General features: G+C 33.7%; 1 pseudogene; it reads right to left on the bottom strand.

Annotated features, from left to right (window-relative positions):
- Positions 1–9,153: 9,153 nt before the first annotated feature.
- On the bottom strand, positions 9,154–13,275 carry LOC120165627 (annotated as a pseudogene).
- Between the last annotated feature and the right edge of the window lie 7,764 nt (positions 13,276–21,039).

Genomic DNA, 21,039 nt, shown 5'->3' with positions numbered 1-21,039 from the left:
CGGGGAAAACCGCGGGGAAACGGGTATCCCGTTTAGCATAAACGGTTATTTAAACGGGTATTGGGCCGGGTATATATATATATTTAAATTAAATATATATTTTTATTTAAATTAAATTTATTAATATTATATATATATATATATATATATATATATATATATATATATATATATATATATATATTATTTTTAATATTTATCGGGTCGGGTATCGGGGCGGGTAATCGGGTAATCGGGGCGGGGATTACCAAACCCGTCCCCGTCCCCGTCCCCGTCCCCGTCCCCATTTAAAATAAATGAGTTTTCCCCGTCCCCGTCCCATCCCCGTTTATCATCCCCGAACCCGACCCGTTTAATTCGATTTTCGATTTTTCCCATCGTGTTCGGATTTTTTTACCATCCTACACTTGGTTTTATTGTGTAAAATTTATAGTAAAAAGATGTTTTGTATTTATAGAAGTTTTAGAATATTATTAGTGAATGACGCACGTTAAAATACTTTATTAATGTAAAGCATCGAAATATATCATAACTAAATTGTTTTTATTAAAGAAATATTAAAAAAATTAAGGATCATTTAATGATTAATCTACTAATTTTGTATGATATATTTTTTAAATGGTCACTAAATTATGTTAAAATAATTTTTTAGATATTAAACTTTTAAAAGTTATATAATGAATATTGAATTTTAATTTTTTATAAAATAGATACGATAATTTTAAATATCATTAAAGGATGAAGTGATATATTAAATTAATAAAATAAACTCATTTACTCCTTTAATTATAAATAAAGTTTCATTTTTAACAATGTTTCAACATTTTTAAGTAGTAACTCTTAAAAAAATTAAAAAAAATTATAGAAATTCACAATTTATTTTTAAAATTATAAAATATTTTTTAAAATCATAACTTTATGATTTTTTTAATTCATCAAATTATTTTATAAATACTTTTTTATTTAGTTAGGATTAAATTGTAAATTTTATAATTTATAATTTTCGAGATCTAACAATTTTAATTATCAAAAAGTAAAGTTAACTTTTTGTTAAGCAGTGTGATTCAATAATTTAACTTTTATTTAACTAATTTAAATATAATTTAAAATATATTTATAATTTCAAAAATAAATTCTGAAATTTAATATTTTTAAATATATATTTTTTATTTTTGTTTTGAATTCTTACTTAAAATATTAAAAAAATATCGAAAGAAAATTTTATTCACAATTGAGATACCAAAGAATATATATTTTTTCTATTAATATAAAATGCCGTATCGTCCCTTAATGATAGTTAATGATCGATGTTTATATTTATAATAAAATCTAAAGTTTAATGTTTATTTTATAACTTTTAAAAATTTGATTAACTTAAAAGATCATGAGGATCATTTATAATTTTATCATGTTTTAATTTAGTTAATGGTATGTTTCGGTGTGGTTTGTTACGTTGTGTGACGTTTATTGTAGAATTTTTTATTATTAATCTTTTTCTATTTTATTTCTACGGGTTATGTATTTATGTTCGTGTTATTAACTTATGATAATATTTTATAATAATTATTTTTATTTTTCATATAATATGATATTCAACATTATAAGTTATATTATAATTTAAATTTGTTATATTTTTGTCATAATTATATTTATGTAATTATATATTAATTCAAAATTCTAATAAATTAATAATTAATAGCTATAAATTTTAGGAGATTTTTTTAGTTATAGCTAGATTTATGATAGTTGGACGAATAAAATTAGAAGAATGAGACTAAAAGATTGAGATTAATATTAGAAAATGAAAAAATATTAAAAAATATAGAATTAATCAATCATCTATTTTCACTCATCTAACAAAAATTAATTTTTTTTAATTATATGTAGATGTGAATCGAATAAAATCAATCAAAAAATAATAAATCACCTAATCCATCCACAAGTTTAGTTGAAAATAGGAAAGGCAGCCAAGCAAAGAGCAAGTTGAGAATGGACTTGTTGCCCTCCAAGACCGGCATGTGTAGTTTTTTATTAATTAGAGGATGGATGTTAAATGTCAACCACTTGGAAAATTTAACTTCAAAAAGTGGTATTTTCAATTTTAAAACTTTGCATTTATTATTTTAATAAAGTATCACTTTTATTTTCTTTTGATACCTAAACTTTATTTTTTTTAAATTATATCTAACGTTTAATTTATGTTTAATTTTAATTTTTACCGTTAAAATCTTAACGGTGATTTTGACAAATCACTATAAAGTAATGTCACATCGTCATTGAAAAATAAAAGAAAATTATACATCAATAATTCTGTTAATTTTTTAATGACAGCGTAACAAAATGAAACTTAAATTAAACATTGGGTATGATTCTGAATAAAACTAATACAATCCTTAGTTGGAACACCCGAGGCCTGGGACAACCTTGAGCGATTAGGCGTCTTAAACACACAGTTAAAGACATGAACCCATCATTAGTCTTCTTTATAGAGATTAAGTTATAGTTAGTATGGAGAATGTTCATCATAGTTGTGATTTTCCGAATGGAATTGAAGTGGAGGCTGTGGATCAGAGTGGTTGTTTGAGTTTCGGTAGGAAGAACAACTATAGGGTCTCGTTACAATCTTACTCTATGAGACATATCGATGTAGTTATTGATGAGGATTCTGATGGCCATAGATGACGGTGCACTGGTTTCTATGGGGCTCCTGAGGCAATCAACAGGGATCAAGCATGGGATTTACTTCGTCTCCTTCATAGGGGATCTTAGTACCCATGGTTAATTATTGAAGACTTTAATGAAATATTGTTTAATCATGAGAAGTATGGGGTTCTCTACGTAGAGATAGCCAAATGAATGCATTTCAAGCAATTTTAATCGATTGTGGCTCAATGATGTCAGTTATAACGGACAATGGTTTATATAGGAAAGAGGAATATTTGAAGCTACTAATATCCGGGAATGTCTAGATAGAGGGGTGGCGAATGAGTTAAGGTGGGATCTATTTCAACATTTCAAACTTGATAATCTGACATTCGATATCCAATCATTGTTCCCTTCAATTATATACTGACGATTTTTTCAGTTCTAAAACTCGATGGAATTTTTGTCTTGAAGCTGCCTGACTTGCTGAAGCGTCTTGTGAGCAAGAAGTAAAACGACCATGGGCTATGGGTGAAAACTTTTTTTTGGACAAGCTAAAGGGAGTGAGCAATAGTTTGGAGATTTGTTTTTGACGAATAAAACTTGAGAAACAGTTGACGGTAGCCCAATTAAAAACAAGATTGAACCAATTAAATGAAGCATAAGTTACCGATGAAGTGCAAGAGGTGTTGATTGAGGTGAGGATGACATTAAATATGGAGGTTGATAGAGAAGAACTCTACTGGAACAGCGCGCCAGAGCCAACTAGCTTAAACATGGGGACAATAATACGTCATTTTTTCATAAGATGGTATCGAATCATCTACGTAAGAACCATAGCACAAGCCTAAAAGATAGTAATAAAAGTATGCAGGATGGCCCCACTGCAATGCGTGGAGCAGCCGTAGAATATTTTGAGAAACTATTTACATATCAAGGAGAGGTGACAACAGCGAAAATTTTGGAGGCGGTCGAGCATTACTGATGAGATGAATGAGCGATTGACCAGTCCTTTTGAGTGTGTTGAAGTGGTGGAAGGGATGAAGTCTATGTCTCCTTTAAAAGTGATTGGAGAAGATGGTTTTTGGGTTGTTCTTTATCAAATATTTTGGCATTTAGTGGGTGAGGATGTCACAAACTATTATCTCCAAGTTCTCGTAGGGACTTCCACGTTTGTCAATATCAACAGAACTCGTATTGTCTTGATCCCTAAAGTTTTTAATCCACATGGTATGCCACAGTTTCGCCACATTAGTTTATGCAATGTTCTTTTTAAAATTATCTCCAAGATGTTTGCAAATCGATTTTAGTATGTTTTTCATGGGTGCATTAACGAAACCCAAAGTGTTTTTGTTCCAGGTCGTTTGATCTCCGATAATATCGTGGTAGCCGATGAGGTGCTCTATTTTTTGAAGAATAAGCGGATAGGGCGACTAGGTTCTTTTTGTTTGAAATTGGATATGAGTAAGGCTTACGATAGGGTGGAATGACACTTTCTCAAAGCTATGATGACTCAAATGAGTTTTTTGATCGAATGGATAAATTGGATAATGAGTTGTGTTCAATCAGTCTCTGATTCAATTGTTATGAATGGTATGATTGGGGAATCTTTCACTTTTTCTCGCAAGGGATATCACTTGAGCCCGTATTTATTCTGTTTATGTGCTGAAGGCTTGTCTATGTTACTGCATCCAGCATCTCAAACATGTCATTTAAAAGGTCTCCTTATTTCGAAAAAGGCTCTTTTAATCACTCATTTACTTTTTGTGGACGATTGTATGATTTTTAGGGAAACAACAACGTATGGGGCTAATCAGATTAAAACTCACTTAGATTTCTATGAGAGGGTTTCGGGTCAGCTGGTCAATTTCAAGAAGTCTGACATCTTTTTTTGGTTCCAATGTGTACGCATCGAATCGTATTGATGTTTGTCATATTTTGGTTGTAGATAGCTCGAACAATATGAAACGCTATTTGGTCTTCCAATTTAAAGGAGTATTTCAAAATACACTTACGACTCAAATACCAAAGGTCTATATACAATACATGCTCTCTACAAATATACTCAATACCAACTCAAAAGATGATATCAATCTGGAATGCGGACTGCATGATAAGATCCTCAAACGCTCCTCATAAGAACCTACGCACGGAAACAATTTCTAAACGCTAAGCTCACAAGCTCAGTTCCACACTAATAACCAAACTATACTACATGCGTCCACTAGATGATCATGCTTGCACCGTGAATATTCGCATACGAAAATACATATCTATACATACATACAGAGGTGGGCATCATGGTGTGGTCGAAGGGTTTCGCTATATCTTAGAGACACACACCTCCCTAGCCTACCTAGGGTGGGATCCGAAATTTTTACATCGGAAACATCCACCCGACCAACCTACTTCGTACGAGTACTTGGGGCATCTATGCTCGGTTAGTATTAAAGTGCCTTGTGCACTAACTGAAACATGTCCGGACATACAAACAACCCTCCTACTACTAGAGTAACTCGGATGTCCTGACTGTTTCCCGAGCATCAAACAAGGCTAGTTTTATTATTCCCTAATTTATCATGTTTCTAAGTGTTATTAAAACATAAATGTTTTTCTCCTGAAGTCTTATTTTATGGAATTTAAAAATGGCCTTGAATTCCCGAACTAAATTGTGAGGAGAAAGGTTCCTTACCCCACTCAGGATGAGGGTATCAATATTGACCTTACAATATCGATATTGATCTCTTGGGTATCGATACCAAAAATAGCTTCGATGTCTAGGGAAATTACCAAATATTGATACTCTTATTTAGAGTATCGATACTTCTATGTAAGGGTATCGATACTACCCTAAGTATCTATATAAAAAATGGCTTCGATATTTAAAATTTTTGATGAGTATCGATACCCTCATCTAAGGTATCAATACACTCACCATAGTATCGATACTCCATTGAGTATTGGTACATAAATTGGCTACTAGAATCCAAAATCTAAAAATGGTATCGATATTACCTTGTGAGTATTGAAACCTAGCGCACAGTGTCGATACTCTATGGATGAGTATCGATACTTACTCTTCCAAAGCTACCTTATTTCAAGCTAGCTGATAAACAGTATCGGTATTGGAACAATACCGATACTCAAACCCAAAAATGTCTTGTTTTGGGTATGAAAATGCAACCTAACCGTACCCATTTGCCCCTTTAAGGCCATTAGTAGATGTTTAAGTCTATGTAGGCATATAGAGGTTATAAGGAATTATTTTTCATGCTTAAAAACACTTCAACTGGAATCTACCGTGAACATGCTCAAGAATATCATAAACTAGTGCTAGCTAAGCAAATGTACTTAATGACCCATAAATTGTATATAAAGGTTAAAAATATGTTACCCTAATTTTCAAGCTGAAGAAAACATCCTCAATCAACCAAGAGTTAACTTATTTTTTCTCTTGACTTTGGAACTTTCTTCAACCTCTTTCACGAAAAAGAATGGGTTACTAACTTATTCTAAAGGCTCAAAAGAGATTAGAATATAATTTTAAACCTATAAAAATAGATTGAGTATACTAAAGAACCCTAAAACCCACTTAAACCCCCACTATAAGCTTTCCAATGCCAAAACTTACAATAGGAGACTTGAATGAAAGCTTGAGATGTTGGGATTTTTTTTCTTACCCTAGAATTTTCGAAAAGAGATTGAAGGGCTACTAAGGTTTCACCTTTACATTGGTTTGGGGAAGGAAGAACTATAAAGATGGAGAAAAGGAAATAGGGGACAAGGAAGGGTAAAGAGGATGTAAATAGGGCGAGTGGTTCCACTTGACTTTTAAAAATGTATTATTTCCTACCATTTGGGCCTAACCCAAGCCCAAATTCATCATTTACTTGGTCCAAGCTATTTTATAAGTATAGTGAGCTTATTTCACTTCTCTCGGGTTAACCTGAACTACTAATCTAGAATTCAAGGTGTTACAAAGCTAGGCTCCAACCCTTCACTGATTTGGAGAAGTATTTGGAGTGCCTAGGGTTTGTTAGAGGATGGTATTTGCTAGCGTACTGGGAACAATAACTTAATCTCGATATGGAATGGCTAATGGTTGCCAGAAGTTTGACCAAGGAAGATCCAAACACCAAGAAGTTTGAACGTGAATAGAATGTTTGATTTAATAATCCCAAAATCTAGAGAATAAAATTTTGATTTAATTTTGAGTATTTTTCAACCTGAGGATGTTTCGTTTATTCTGGCTATTCCCATTTCACAGTCAATTTCTGATGATATTAGAGTTTGGAATGACAATAAAACGAGTGTATACTTAATTATGAGTGGATATAGACTCCTTTTGGGTGATTGTCAATTAGATCCGACTGATAAAGCGTGCTTTCGTTTCATTTAGAATATTAACTGCCCAAACAAGGTTCGCATTTTGTTGTGAAAGTTTTATATGAATTATGTTTCATATTTCTAGAATTTGCATATTAAAAGGTTAGCTAACTAACCCTAATTTCGAAGATGCTTAAATCATGTAAAATCAATATTACACATTAGTAGAGATTGTGTGTTTTTTTTTTTTTGCATGTAGTTCAAGGATTCGTTTGACCCATGAAGGTTAGTGGTATGAACTATTAGGACTGATTTGTCTGGATGTCAACATTTTTCCCACAAGGAAAAACAACAAATTGGTTTAACCATTTGAGCGATTTGGCATGCTCGAAATTGTTTAATCCACGATAATATCTCGCACAGACAAGATGTTATTACCTTTGTGTTGGGCTACACAGCTGAATTGGAGGCCATTTGAATGGTTCTGACCCACCTCAACCTACAACTCGTGAGCGTATGGACTCCTCCCCCAGCGGGTATGGTAAACCTCAATGTGGACGTCAATTTACTTCATCAAGATTAGAGATGGGGATCCGATAAGTTTTGACCCGATATGGTTAGATTTAAAAAAAATTAGGTTTAGATCAGGTCGAGTGTTATGCGTAAAAGATTCAGATTGGGGTCGGAGTCGGTTTAAGGTTAAAATAATCCTACCCGACCCGACCTTGTACTTAAAAGTTAAAAAGTAATTTTAGTTTTTAGTTTTCTACTGTCCCTTCCTCTTTCAAAGCTCCTGAGTCACGATTCTCAGGATTCACGAATGAAGATTGCTGGAAGCTTGAAACGTTGAGCCTAATTAACCACAAATCCTCTCTAGTTTCATGCTCAAGATTTACCATTCCCAATTTTGAATTATTCGCATCTGTCAAGAATCTTGAATCTTGATCTTCTTATTTAGTTTTCAAATTTTCTTCCTCGGCATCAACAAAACTCAAGACTCAGCAGTTACAAAGCCTTACTTTTCTGTAAGATAAATGCTTATTCTCCATATTTTTTATTTCATGTTGGTTTTGCAGGTGTAAAAATTAAAAAAATTTGTTATTGATTTAGCCCCTAATTACAGTTTAATTTTATCATAAATCAATAGGGTTTTAATTTTGGACTTGTAATTTTAATTTCTTTTTATTTTTTTTCTTTTGACAATCTCAAGTTGTTTAATTGTTTGGATTTTATAGGTAAAATGTTGCGGACTTGCAGTTATTGAATTTTATGGGTAAAATGTTATAGACTTGTAGTTATATTAAATGATAGAAAATAAGATAGTGAGTAATGTAAGTAAAATTTTCCAGTAGCTTAGTTAGAGTTGAGTTCTTAATTTTTTTTTTTTATTTTTTCTAAAAAAAGAAAATTTATTCGGGTCGGGTTTTATCTATATAAATCGGATCGGGTGAAGTCTCTTTGAATGTGGGTTGGGTCAGGTTTCGTGTGAAGGAATTATTTTCTCAGATTGAGTTGGTCGAAAATCCAACGCAACTCGACTCATGCCCATCCCTAAGAGTATCAACTACAATAGAATGAATCTATCAGTAATTCGGGCTTTAATTATTGATATTCAACATAAGGCGACCAGTTTTCAAACATGTAACTTTCTGTTCTCAGCTAGAAGCAGCAACCAAGTGGCCCATGTATTAGCTGGACGAGGATTAAGCGAATCGACGAATCTTTTTTGGGTCAGAGAGGCGTCAACCGATGTACATGAGCTTGTTGATCGGGATCGTCGGAACATCGTTCCACCGTGATTGTCTGAATTTTGTGTGAAAGGAGGGTATTCTGAATTTTATACAAACTAATTTCTCTTGAAATAAAAATTGATTCAAAGTAGTAAGCAAATTGATATCGCTTAAGCAATGTCTTAGGTTCTATTCCTTATATATGCAAAAAATCACCGTGAGAGACTCACCCAACAAAGCAAAATCTGTGACTCAGGTCGGTCGAGATTAATCAAGGCTAAGCCTTGGAACTGGAGGGCAATCTAAAAAAAATATATATTTTTGTTTGGTTAATCTGAAATCTAACCATTGAAAATGGAGAAAGTATGGAGAACATAAATGCAGTGTGTATATAACATAATATTCAGTTGGCTAATATATGTGTATTTGTTTTTGCTTTTGATTCTTTCCATTTCCAACAAAAAATAGTACACAAATAAAGGTAATCTAATATGTAATTATCATTGACTGTTATATGCTCTTATCTCCATTTTTATCATAGTAAAACGGCAAGGGCACCGATTTGAATGCTCTGTATTTTCCCACATTGTTCAAATGCTCATTCTCCAACCTGTTTAAATCCCATGTAAGAAAATCTGATTTGTTCAAATCCCATGTTTCGGTATTCAAATACGACACTCGAACTCGAATGCATTACCTGAAGAAATTCCAAATGCCTCGGCGAATGATCTCCAAGCCAGCCACTGCTGCATCCAAGGCTGTCTTATGCAGGAACGGCACTGTTTGAATGCCCAACACTTGCTGCATCCAAGCTAGTCTCAATACACGGTTCAACACCTGCAAATGTACACCCCAACCCGGTATAAAACACAATCCGAGTTTGTGAATAAACCAAGGATTGCAGATTAAAGATTCCAATTCCAAACCGAATGCCGAGTCTTAGGTGTGACTGCATCAACCAACTGGTTCAGGGGTATGCATGGATGACCCAAACCCATTATTGCAGAAATGTGTGACATGAAAACGAGTAACATGAATGCTTACCATGGCTACGAAATATACCCCTTTGTGCGGTACAACAAGCTTATCTCGGAGCCAAGGGTTGGTTGAGTTCCTGTTAAGAAGACCCCAATCTATGACAATGTCCCAGTATAAGCTAGCCAATGTTGCAATGCCAGAAGTTGCAGCAGCCAAGACCAGCCAAGTTGTAGTTTTCTCAGCCTGGTGTTGGTAAATTGTTTGAGTCCCAACCGCAACTATTGTTGAGAAGTATTTTAGACCATTGAGACCATGCATGGTATCTTTTTCTTCAAACAAACGTCTAAGACACTAACATCGGTAAAGAAAACCCAGAACAGGTTCAATGATGAAAGAACAATTTCACCTATCTTACTCAAACTCGAGTTACGACTTACCTAAACGAAACGGATCCAATACGGAATAATGGCAACGACTATGTTACTTTATAAACTTCCCTTTCGTCACAGGTATTTGATCTCACTCTGAAGTTTCGCTAACCATAGTAGTAAATGTAGAACTCCAAACTTCTAATTGCTTGAACCTGGTATGGGGCATCAATGGATTTTATCAGAAAACAAACCAGGTTGAAGGCACAACATTTGTTTTAGGGTCCCTGTACCCATGTCCAAATATGTATTCAAACAAGGGTATATGATGCAAATATTTCAAGAAAAATGAAGAGTTGGAACAATATAGGTTGACTCGAATATCGAACCTGGCTAGTAAGCTGATCTGCCAAGAAAAAGTCCGGGAGAGTGACCTTCATGATGGAATATGGAAATTAATGTCTTTCTTTTTGAATCACTTTTCTCATACAAGATAATCATTTTATTTGAAGGCTTGTTTACCTTGTAAAGAGGTGCACAAACACAGTGAAACGCACATCTGATAAGAAAGAATCGACTCGAACGTTATACGATATTAAAAGGGCAGAATGTTATTGAAAGGACAACCTGCAAAATAGGAAAACCAGTGAGCATGGCACAGAAAGGCTTTTCAAACCACAAGTTCATTTTCAAATAGAATTTCAATGAGAAAATCATCGTAGAGAACTATGTCGCTGGGACTCATTATCGGTATGCATTGGGCACAAGTATCCAACACAGATGCTTTAAGAAAATTGAAAAGTTGGAGTAATATAATTCATATTCCACACTTAAACCCGAATATGAGTATCACAGAGAGAAACTAAAGGAAAACAGAATGTGTTTTATGTAGGACTTACAATGAGCAAGAACAAGGGAATTAGTTCAGTTAAAGTTCTGAAGCTTTTAGTTCTTGGGTCCATCTCCATATCCAAATGTGAGATCACACCGGCTAATGCAAGCAGTGAAAAACCACTGCTAAGAAGTACTTCTCTATATCCCAACTCCGTTCCTTGCTTGAAACCGAAAATGAATGAATAGTTGACTCGATAACGCTTCCAAAAGAATATGTTTCCAGCACACATGAGCATATGCAAGACAATGTAACCAAACAGGCTGCAAAAAAAAAATGAACCAGAAACATCAATATTTTCACCGAGTTCAGTAGGAGCCCTTTAGTTCAGGAACGAAGGGCTAAAATCAGTTAATATTTAAGTGACTTTACCCTATAAAAAGAAAGAGTTCGAGCAACAAAGACTCTTACCTGTAAAGTGGAAATACGTTGACCATGTGTTTATCTCTGCCCTGACTCTTGAGAATATTTCTAGCATGTATATTCACGATAATTGCCACTATAAGTGCAATGGAGCAACCAGAAAAGAAACCTGAAAGTGAAGAGAAACTATCAGTTAAAAACAAGTAAATGAGATGCAAACTCAACAGCCCTAAGAAACCCTTTTTCTTCTTCAGACAAACTGATATAATCTGTAATAATTTGTTCAAGAAAGATGCTTTGAAATGAGACAAACTCTTTACCATAGAGAAATGTAATTCTATGTCTTTCTTTCCTAGCTTGTGGCCTTAGAGTTTTGAGTCCCTTTCTACGATTTCCATTAGCAAAGTGTTTAACATAAGTCTCCTCAGCCCCTTGCAAAAGCTTTGTAACCTGTCGTTGAATGTGGCAAATTTAGGGACAAAGGCAAATTCAATTGAACTGAGGTAAACAGGTTCCTATTAGGCCATTTCTAACCTCATCAGAACTACCAAGATAAGATTTGTCAACCATTTGCAAGTAAGCTTTCGATGCATTTCGCAATGAGACCTGAAGTAGAATGAACCAGAAAATCAATACAAACAAGCCATGATCCTCGTTAATTTTAGTTGATTGTGATATAGAAAGTGAAAAGGGATTAAACCTCGTCATATTTCTTCATGATCTTGGAAAATGCCAACTGATTCAAGAAGCTGGTGAATCAAACACAGATGATTAACTATAAAAATAGACATTTTCATTTGTTTATAGGTTTTCTAATGAACAGAGGAAGGTATGGTACCAGTAACTTCTCAAAAGCCTAAGCTTTCTATAGAATTCAATAAAAGCTTGAGAGATTTTCTCCTCTGCAGTCCTCAGTTCTTGCCTGCTGAAGGACAAATCCGATTTCGAACATTTGATTACACTTCTTAGTGTTTCTATAGGAGTTTCAAGCTCCACATTGATCTTTAAATGATTCAAAACATGTAATGGAGCTGGTCTAAACTGTCTATCAGCACTTCCTTCATTCCTCCTTTTGAAATTCCATCACTGCTCATCTCAATTTCCTGGACAGCATCCATATGAGTCCGTCCTACATATCCAAAAATAGATTGATAACATCACAAAGCTTGATGGATTCTTTACAATAAAGAAAAGTTGAAACTTTCAGACCATTTCAGAAGAAACTCAGGTTTTTTACACCAGGAAACTCGGGAATCTTTCAACATAAACCAAAAATTGCAACTTTCATATCATTTTGCAAGAAACCCAGGTTTTTTCATATTGGAATTGTTAAAGAAAATCAGAAACCCATATTCTGTCCTTACCATGCTTTCCCCCATTGATGGAAGAGGAATTTGAAGAAAACCCATTATCAGCAAGATCAACCTTATCAGTTCCTCCCACAAGTGGATTATCAACCTTAATCCTTAGAGAAATCAAAGCATTCATTTGCTTACTCAAGTCATCAGCTTCCACCATAGTTTCTTCATCTTTTTTCTTATAAAACTTAACTACCTTATTGAACCCATCATCAAGTCTCTTGAAGAAAAGCATCTCAAACTCACCTCCTTCTTTACCCGACCTAAGAAACATTGTGGTAATCCCCTTCAACCCCTCCTTCTTCAACTACACTCACTAATATAACTTCGTCCTCATGGTTATTCATTGAAGAAGCTGACTTATACCGAGTTGTGAGTCCACTAAATGCCCTGTAAAGCGTTGCTCTCCTCTTCAATGAACCCTTTCTCGTTGCTGTTGCTGTTGCCATTGTCGATGGTGGCATGTTTTGTTTCTTGAATTTCAAGATGTCTTTCAATATTGATTTGAGTTTACTGTAATCCATGTAAGCTTCCTGCCATTCTTGCACCATCTGTGCTGCAAATTCCTTCCCAAACTTCATCTTCTTCAACCATAAACAAACAAACTCAAAGAAAGAATTTTTGAAGAGTTTGAGTCTTGAGAATTTGAAATTATATAGAGGAAATTCCAATTTGCAGGCAATGGGGGTAGTTTTGCTGTTTCATGTTGGCTTCCCTTTGATGATGTCGTGATTGCCGTTTCTGGTACATAATCAGTATTGTTCGTTGTATTAGTTTCTTTCCTTAACTATAACTTCTAATAAAAGAAATTAATCAACCACTCGCCCTTCAATCATGGCTGTCATTACGCATGAACTTAAACCTCTTGTGCAGTTATAATCACAGGAAGTCAATCAAGAGTCCAAAGTCAAATGTAACAAAATAAAATAAAAAAGAGAATGCAAGATCTAAGACCATCGAGTTATCGTTGAACCGCTCGAACCTCCTCACTTATATGAGCCTCAAATGCATCCTGACGAGCCATCAAAGCATTCTGTCGAACCACTATATCATCAAAACGCAAATGAAGGGATCCGAAAGTCTGCATCACAGACTCGTGAAGCTTTTGGATGCTGATGTTGTGTGGTGTCGCGTCCTCATGGAACCATAAGCCTCGTTCATATGCTCATCCTCACCATGCCCCGTCGCCTCATGATCCTCATGTCGAACTTGGTTCTAATGCATTGAACTATTGGGCTGCTCACTATATCCAATATTCTCCGTTGTAGCTCGACCGATGGCCATCTCGTCATGAAGAATAATATCGGGCTCATACAAAGTATCAATCTTGAATGAGTCACTAAGGTACATCCCATATATCAAAATTGGTTGAGATTTTGATTTTATGACACTTGGTATGTCATTGAAGATCATGTTTGCAAGGTGTAATTAGTGGCCTTCTTTGATGCAATACGAAACACCCAATACCCAATCACGATGGGTGATCTGAATACTAGATGTCACATTAATCATCAAAGTGACCCAAAACACATATAAATTGTTAATCATTCTAAGCGATCAAGCAACAAAATAAGCACAAACCATGCTTAAAACACGCAGAAGACATATCATGCAACATACACGAACAATTACAAGCTAAACATGTTCTCGAAATAACAAATTAACCTAGAAAAGCTAAGGTAAAATGGTAATTTCATTGCACATACGAGAATTCAGCATATATTTTTAGAATTAATCAACCCATTTAATATAACCACGTATGAATTAGACATGTTTCAAATTTCAGCAAATTCAGAATTCCAATCGACACTCAATTGCACGTACATTCATTTTAAGGACTAAATTATAAATATTTCAAAATATTAGATTCAACTAAAAATATAAAATTGAAAGATTCCTTATAAATTTGATATTATTGAAGAGTGACAAAACAAATCTCATACAATTACAACTAAAAATCAATGTTCAATTAAGAAATTATTTTTTGGATAATTTTAGACTAATTTCAAAATGTAATGACCAAGTTAGGGCCTAATGATAGTTACAGGTCTTTAATGAATACAATTTAGCTATATTTTAACCTTTCAAAACAAAAAATGTTTTTGTGGAGGATCTATCTTTTACATTTCAGTAGTTAGAAATCACCTAGAGATTGATCCTTTAGGGAAGGGTTGATCCTTTGGATTGAAGGGATAGATCATTCCTTTAGAAGATCGATCCTTTAGGAGAGGAATTTATCCTTTGACTTGAAGGGATCGATCACTTCCCTTAGAGAGGTCATTCCTTTTTTTTTTTTTTGTAAATTACAGAAAATACATATGAACACATACAAACATATTAACAAGTGAACTTCCAATTGATTTTATGATTTATGAACATGATTGAACATACATGATACACCTTAAACATGTTTAAACATATGTTACAGTAACATTAATTACTCAAATCAATATGTTTTTAAAATGAAAAGTCAATAACCTTCTAAATAATTTATCTAGTCATTTTATGTATTATGGTAATTTCATGTTTCTTATAAGTCTTAAACATTATGTACCACCTTTAAAATTTGTCTAGGCAATCATTACATTTACATAATTCACATTTTGATCAAATTTGCATGTTTGGGTATTATAAACAAGTTACACAAGGTTCTTAGTATAGGAGATTAACCTATAATTAGTTCCTCAATTAACATTTAATGATGCATATCTTAGAAGAATATAGAGCCACTCACCTGTAGACACTTATTTTCGTCCGACATCAAATGTTATTATTATATTATAATATATTACTATTATTATTATTATTATTATTATTATTATTATTAAATTAATATATTTTTCTTATTTATTTTGTACAGCTCGAACATCCCATTACAAGTGGGTGACCCAATACCCAACATCCCAGTTACAAAGAAGCAGGGGTCCAGCTGCAACCCAATAGTGGCGTAGCCCAAAACACGCGGGCAACCCATGACCCGCTGGAACACCCGAACCGACCTCATGACTCATAGCACCTAGGGTTTCCTGAACCCTAGGCATCCTTTGCTTCAGCCGACTCTTACCCCAGCGCCGCGCCTGCCCTTGTTCGAAGACTCACAGCCGCACACCACTCCTCCATTTTTTTCGGCCGTTTCTCACAGTTCAACAAACGCCACATATGTGTGTTAGTAGGACTCCAAGCAACCACAACAAACTGAGTTTTACTCGAAATCAACCTCTAAAAATAACAAATTATTTTACTATAAAATGATGTACTCAACACCCCATTGGGGAGGGGGAATATACGAGATTACTAGGCTAAATCATACGAAATACTGAGAGCATTAAGGGATACGGGGGGACACGAAACATAAGAGAAATATATGGAGTAACATACCTTGGAACCGAGTTGATTTGACGGTTCAATAGCAAGATCGAAGGCAAGAAAGTTGAATCGTTTCGGCCTTGATTCGTCAACATTTGTTTATTCTCTTCAAAATCAAAACTTAGATATGTGTTGAGGAGGGGAAGGCGCGTCGATTGGTGGTCGTCTCGTCCCCTTTTGTTGCCGGTGAGCGGCGATTGACGACGGTCCAAGGTGATTTTCACGGCGGGCTTGTGACTTGGGAGGATTCTGGAGAGAGGGTTTCCAGAAACCTCTCCCCCCCTCTCTTTTTAGAAAAAAAGGATGAAAATGAGAGACTTGGGTCTCATAACTAGGTAAAAGGGACTTATATGATGACCTTAAAACGACCCCGTTTTAGCTAATCTCATTAGCGTGTTCTGTTTTTTAGGGGTAATGGCGCGTTTGGTCCCCTCACTTTGTAAACCTTATTTTTTTCAGCTGCAAACAAAAAATATTACTCTTATTTCGACCCGTTTATTAATGTTTCAGTTCATTTTCGTCCCTATCTACTATCTAGTCATCATGCATCTTTACTAATCTTCCTTATTTTGTCACATATTTTTGTTATGTTTTATTTTTGTCCCTATTTGTACTTTTCTATAGCTTTTATGGTGTTTAAGAATTTGGGCTATTTATTTTGCTTGATATCCATTTTGGTCTTTTTTGTTTGCTGCTGATTCAAAATGTTTAACATATGTTGTAGGCTCTAGATTTTCCCTTATGTTTATTTTAGTCATTGTTTTATATTTGGTCTAATTGATGTGTGATCTTGTAACACTTTATTTTTTATTATTATTTTTCTTTCTTTGTATTTTATTAAAATTTATTTTCTTAACATTTTTTTACTTTCAAAATTTAATTCTTATTTATTTAATTTTTATATATATTTAATTGTTTTTATTTCGTTTTTTCATTTTACTATTCTTCATTTATTTTTTTATTTTTTATTTTTTTCCACCATTTAAAATTTATCTTGACTCTTTAGGGACAACTTTAATCGATCAAAGGTAATATTCGAATCGATGTTTTAAATTTCAATTTGAATTTGAATTTTCGCAAATAAAGACAATCGACAAATTAATTGGTACCGAAAGGGCGGTTGAAGGGTGTTAATCCTTCCTTGACCGTAACCGACTCTCGAACCTGACACATTTCTGGTAAAACGCGTGTCGTAACCAGTTTTCGCCCGGGCACAAATTTCCTTGACGGAAAAGTATGTGAATGAAATAAATGGTTTTTTAAGGAAATGTTTTACAGTCGCCATTGAACTTTTTGGGTTAGGTAGGTCGAATACCTCAAAATCACATTTTAAGAGAGTTTTTAAGAAAACATCAATTAAAAGATAAATTGGTCTGTGTATAACCAAAAACTCATTCTTTTTAGTAATAAAAAGGGATTCGTGGTCGGTTATATTTGGGGAATGATTAAAACCCCCACAACGCCCAAAATTAGTACCCATTGATTATAAAATTGTCTCTAGTAGTGAAAATCTAAAAATTCGAATATAAATTTAATTTATGATCTTATTATTCCATATTCAACCGTATAATTTTATTTAATAGAAATTCTAATAATTCAATATTTCATATAACTAAAACTAAAACAAATTATTTTTTTAGGTTTTTATAAACATGATATTTATTTATTTTAAAATATCAGAATAGGACATCTAGTTACTTTAAGACAACTCTTTCTTAATATTTAAAAATAAATAAATATTAATAATAATATGATAATTTTTCCTAAAAAATAATTTAAATAAAAATGAAGTAAATATATATATTTTATAAAAGCAAGATATTTATTTATTTTTAAAATACTAGAATAGGACATCTAGTTATTTTAAGACAACCATTTCTTAATATTTAAATAAATAAATAAATATTATTGTTTAATTAATTTACAAAATTAATCAAATAATACTTACTAATTTTTCATATATATATATATATATATATATATATATCTTAATGTGTCTAAGATTAATTAAATAAAGATAAAATAAAGAAAAATAATTAAAGTACTAAATTAAAAGTATTAAAAAACAATTATAAAAATAAAATAAAATTATAATTAAACAATGACCAAAATAAAATAAATTAAAAAATAAGATTAATTTACAAAAATATATAAATTAATAGCCCTAATTTGAAATATAATAAAATAAAGGTATTACCAGTGTAATTTATCCCTAAATAATATCTGAATTAAATTATAAATTATTAAAATCTAAGGGATTAAATCTAATATTTACCCTAAATATATATAAATACTAGCAGAGACTAAAATATAAATAAAACAAAATGCGAAGTCCAAATTAAAAGGCACAAAAACATGATTTTAGTGACCAATTTGAAACTATTACAAATTTAAGGGACCACAGAAAGGGTTTTCTCATAATAAAATTACACAAACACTCCCTCCCCAAAACGACATAGTTTTGAGGTGGGTATAAATAGGTCTTAAATGGACATTTTCCCTCATTTTTCTGTTTTGCTCCTCCCTAAATTCCCTCACTAGAGGGAGCTCCCACCACCGACCGACCACCAGCCAGTTACTATTCCGGTCACTATTCATGATAAAAAAAATCAAAATAGCTCAAAATGTAGATCGAAACACCCCAAAGCCGAATCCGACCTCCGTTTCTTCTAAAAATGTATAGAATTTACTATATCTAAATTTATACATTCGGTTCACGACGGTTTTCGATGATGTTTGGGCTCCTCGCTAAGTATTCTTTCACTTCTTTTCCTCTCTATCTCTTCGTTCGTTTCTTCTTCTTTTCTTTTTTTCTTGCAGGTTTTAAGGCTTTTTATAGGCCTCGGGAAGCTTCAAACAACCGTTCATTTTGGTGAGTCACCAGATCTACAATGGTGACTCACCATAGGGCGAGGTGTGCGGCTCTCCTGCGGCTTATGGAGTCTTCCGCAAGTTGGTGGAGGCGTGGCAGCATCTGGTTGGAGCAGTTGGAAAAGATGAGCAGAAAACCCTAGAAGTATATGAATCGGGTCTTGGGCCGGGTCTGGATTTGAATCTGGGCCTTCGATTTTGTAAATGGGCTCCCAATTTATTTGTAATAATAATAATAATAATAATATGATAGTCTCGAAAGAAAATGGCTGTCGACAACTACCCCTCTTTGCTTATTTTTGTGTTAACAAGAATAGAGTAAAAATAAAAGACAATGAATTTTCGTCCAGTTGACTTCATGTTTTGATGGGAAATCCGTTCCATTCTTCATGGGAGATCCAACTGGTGTATGACATTGTTCCTTCGTGATGAGGACGTCTGGCCATCTTTGAAGATATTTGAGATAACACGATTCCTTCGTGATGAGGACGTCTGGTTATCTGAGGATGACTCGGCTCCTACGTGATGAGGAGTTCTGGTCAGTGGATGACATTGTTACTTCATGATGAGGACGTCTAGCCATCTTTAAAGATATTTGAGATAACACAATTCCTTCGTGATGATGACATCTGGTTATCTAAGGATGATGCTGCTTCTTCGTGATGAGGAGTTCTGATCGGTGGATGACAATGTTCCTTCATGATGAGGACGTCTGACCATCTTTAAAGATATTTAAGATAACATGGTTCCTTTGTGATGAGGAAGTCTAGTTATCTAAGGATGATGTTGCTCCTTCGTGATGAGGAGTTCTGATGGATGAATGACATTGTTCCTTTGTGATGAGGAAGTCTAGTTATCTAAGGATGATGTTGCTCCTTCGTGATGAGGAGTTCTGATGGATGAATGACATTGTTCCTTTGTGATAAGGACGTCTGGCCATCTTTAAAGATATTTGAGATAACATGGTTCCTTCGTGATGAGGACATCTGGTTATCTAAGGATGATGCTGCTTCTTGGTGATGAGGAGTCTGATCGGTGGATGACATTGTTCCTTCATGATGAGCACATCTGGCTATCTTTAAAGATATTTAAGATAACACGGTTCATTCGTGATGAGGACATCTGGTTATCTAAGGATGATGATGCTTCTTCGTGATGAGGAGTTCTGATCGGTGGATGATATTGTTCATTCGTGATGAGGACGTCTGGCCATCTTTAAAGATATTTGAGATAACACGGTTCCTTCGTGATGAGGACGTCTGGTTATCTAAGGATGATGTTTCCTAAAATATCAACAAATGATGCATTTATGAATATCATGATCCTATTTATGCCTAAAATGTATACAATGATGCAATTTTAGTGCATTTTCTTTTTCGAATAAGGACCCTTTCTTATTAGCCATCTTCTGACCCATTTCATTTTGGGTACATCAAACAAGGCCGATTTACTTCAACCGAATATCTTGATCTCATCTTTACTCAGATATAGTCTTTTCTTTCTTCTTGAACCTCGCTAGTACCAATGATCAACTATTCCATATATGACAAATATTTTGGATCATCTTCGTACGATTGAAACTTTCTAGGCACTTCAAATTTTATTTTCCATGTATCAATGTCATTATACAATCTTGAAAGTTGAAATCATTATCAATTTCAGAAAACCCGCATTTAAAAAAAACTTTGTGTACAATAATACACCATGATTTTATGTAATTCAAGTTAAACTACATATTTTTAATTTTCAAAGCAAAATGCTTGCAAAAATGAGAGTTAACAAGAAAAGTCTCTTTTTATTTATACAAATGTAAAGAGTTTTTAAATAATTACATGGCAAACTTTTATTGAAAAATGTACAAGAAAAAGTAGTAGGCATCTTCACTTATCAATAGCATAAATACTTCTGAAATGGCATGCCGCAAAGTGATTCAAGTATAGCTTCAGTCAAAAGGATTTCAAGAATCGTGATAATACCTAAGGATGTAAAATCTCTTCTTGACTATCAAATCTCCAGATGTTATGCATCCTTAACAAAGAATCCAAGATTTCAAACATGAATCTTGAATTATAACACTCAAGCCGCCCTTTACGGGTTTTCAACTTGAGACCTCCTTTGGTTTTAAGATATCCTTTTCAAATTTT

Source organism: Hibiscus syriacus, unplaced genomic scaffold (genome assembly GCF_006381635.1).
Source record: "Hibiscus syriacus cultivar Baekdansim isolate YM2019G1 unplaced genomic scaffold, ASM638163v2 tig00000329_pilon, whole genome shotgun sequence".
Lineage (NCBI taxonomy): Eukaryota > Viridiplantae > Streptophyta > Magnoliopsida > Malvales > Malvaceae > Hibiscus > Hibiscus syriacus.
This window is presented reverse-complemented; position numbering and strand designations above follow the sequence as displayed.